Source organism: Silene latifolia, unplaced genomic scaffold, assembly GCF_048544455.1.
Source record: "Silene latifolia isolate original U9 population unplaced genomic scaffold, ASM4854445v1 scaffold_73, whole genome shotgun sequence".
NCBI lineage: Eukaryota > Viridiplantae > Streptophyta > Magnoliopsida > Caryophyllales > Caryophyllaceae > Silene > Silene latifolia.
In genome coordinates, this window is record NW_027413640.1 from 3,060,779 (window position 1) to 3,063,770 (window position 2,992).

Genomic DNA, 2,992 nt, shown 5'->3' on the forward strand with positions numbered 1-2,992 from the left:
TCTCTATACCTGACACAATAGATACCAAACTCTCTCTACATTGTGCTCCTTTATGTCCAATTTTTCCACATTTGATACAATCCTTGAAAACATTCTCATACCTGAATTATACCCAAAGTAAATGACCCATTTGCATTGCCAAAAAGAAACCCGGCATCAAAGGTTCATTTAGCTTAATACAGACCCTAATTCTCAGGTAATCGTTCTCATGCACAAGATTAAAAGGTTCAACTTGAAACTGATGGCTGAGAAGTTTACCCGCAACCTGGGCTACATGCATGTTGAGGTACTCAAAAGGCAAGCCACAAACCCTCACCCATACTTCAGCAAATGGAAACCTAATGTGACACCCTCATTCATTGCGGAAAAATAAACACGTAATTCTAGAATAAAACTGCATGGATATGTTTGTAAGAGGTTCATTTGGGTAAAAACCTGTAATTTTAAAAACCTGAACCTGTTATAAAAGTATCCAAATGGGAAGGTGTCAAACATGCAAGGTCTAAAATAAATCTCATAATAAAACATCGCTAAAGTCGCGAAACAAAGTTATACAACCCAAATATGATAAAGGGGGACATATGTCCCTAAAAAGTATATAACATAAAAAGTGTTTAAGGGTCATAATAAAATAAAGCCAATCTAGGTCCCAAGGTTACTTTGCTCACTAGCTCGTCCATGTACCCCATATATGCATCACCTACCTGTCAATCGCATTTTATACAAATACGAAAGCCACTGTCAGTGGGGAGTAACTCCGAGTTCTCCCAGCCACAAAATGTCATAATTAATATAACATGTCAACATAAGAATATGAATATGAATAACACATAGCCTTAGTATATAGATGCTAGACAATTGTGCTTATCATGTGAACAACAATAAAACAACACATAGTCCTAGCATGTGAATACTAGACCGACTCATACTACACTATCATGTGAATCACATAACATCCAGGAATCCAAACTCTATCAACCATAGCCGGCTTGCATCTCACCTTCTATGATTCATAGAATCATCAAACAAGAAAGGACAATATATCTAGAGACAGGCATAAGTTCCTAGTACAGTCAATAGTCACTCTGTAACTCGAGTCTATACCACGAGGTAAGGTAAACACCCTAGTCGTAAACCTGCGCAGACCTAGCGACATGCGGAAAATACCGCATCCAAGACCCATGATCACACACATGAGTACCCCTAAGGAGTCCACCAAAGGGTTGGCTAGTACTTAAGCTGACCACATACTTCTACGAGTACGTCAGGAGGTCATGCCCTAACTTGGATATAAACCCACCAAGCTAAGACACAAAGGCTATTAAGTCAGAACATACACTCGTCAAAGACTATAATGGCCTATCTATGACGATGGTCTAAGATACCAACACCACACAAGACAAGTAGGACACCCACTTAACCATAAGAGGGGCAAAGAGTCCAAACTTGCACACAAAAATGATCATACACATCCTAGCATATGAAAGGCTACGCAAGAGCATATTCAGCTGACAATCCAACAATATCTCCAATATCAATAATAATCCAAATTCCAAACCAACCAACAAAACCATAATCCATGAGAACAAGCTAAAATGGCAAAGAGGCAACAAGACTCAAGCATAAGGCATCCAAAGCATCCAACAACCAACATGTGAAATGATAATTACAAATATCAAGGCATAACATAAAACATCCAATGACAACCAATCTCACGTCAAAGACAAACCCTCGACCCGAGTCCCGCGACGGGTCATCGGTCAAATCGAGGCTGACCGGTTTAAACCTAGCTTGACCAAACTCGTTCGGTCAATCCGCCCACTTCGAGTCTTGGCCTACTTTGGCCCAAATCACAAAATTCATTACAATATCATTTTCATGCACTATTCCAATTTCTATCATGTGAAAGACTATCAACATAAGAAAATATATTCCAACTTACAAAATAACTAATTCCACAAAATTCTCGCATAATAAAATAGCATAAATAACCGTCTCACACAAGGGTAAACTTTTCTATAAATTTTATCGATAAAACGACGCCATTTACTCATACGGACTCCGAATTGAGTGATTCAAGTGGCTAAACCAACTAATTTTTCGACGCCGTTCAATCTGCCATATTTTTGCAAACATTGGAAACCGTCTCGGTCTGGTAGTGACGCGTTCCAGCCAAAACACGGACTTGTCACACACATAATTCCTCATCCAAATTTGTTCCAAACAATAATATACAAATGGGTAACATAAATTAAACATAAGCATACTCATCTTACTCTATTCATTCATTTATCAACAAGATCGTCTCAAACAACAACAAACAACAACAAACAACAAATACAACTACTAATGTGACATTAATTCGTCGAGTAACTCGGAATAGTTACCTTAAGCTAGCAAAGAGACAAGTAATAACTTGAGAAAGCTTCTAAAACCCAAAATTACTCTTCATCTTCAACCTCATATGAATCACCTAACTCATCTTCAAATTCTTCACCTATAAGAACAACAAAAACACAATGATTAAGCTTAAATTCGAAACCCTAAAAAAAAGTGTCTTAAGCAAAAATTGGGGGAAATGAAAATAAAGCTTACTAGGAGATGAGGATTGAAGAGAGGATTCCAAATATATAATTTTTATGAGATTTGGTGGAGAAATGAAGGATTTATGGTGGATTTAGGGATTGTAAGGAGGATTTTTAGTGGGTTTTTGGTGTTTGAGAGAAGGAGGAGATAGATTGAGTTATGGAGGAAATGAAAATTGGAAGAGGGGACAAATGGAGGGTAGGTGGCCAGCTAAAGACATGGGGAGATGGTTCATTTGTTTACGTTTTGGTTCGTTTCTTTTAAATTAGAAATATTCGTCGAACGCGATTTCCGAGAAAAGTAAAGTTCTTAAACACGATTTTACTAAAAGATTAAGTACTCATATGCCCAATATCCAAACTCGTTTACCCAACGACCGTAAGAAATGGGAAAATCCCAATTTTAC

The 2,992-nt window shown here is 37.6% G+C and overlaps 1 long non-coding RNA gene across 1 annotated transcript; it reads right to left on the reverse strand.

Annotated features, from left to right (window-relative positions):
• Positions 1-618: 618 nt before the first annotated feature.
• LOC141640133 (uncharacterized) lies at positions 619-2,729 on the reverse strand. Its single transcript, XR_012542873.1, has 3 exons — positions 2,596-2,729; positions 2,388-2,497; positions 619-704 (listed from the first exon to the last, which is right to left on the reverse strand). It is a non-coding gene; the product is annotated as an uncharacterized LOC141640133 (long non-coding RNA).
• Between the last annotated feature and the right edge of the window lie 263 nt (positions 2,730-2,992).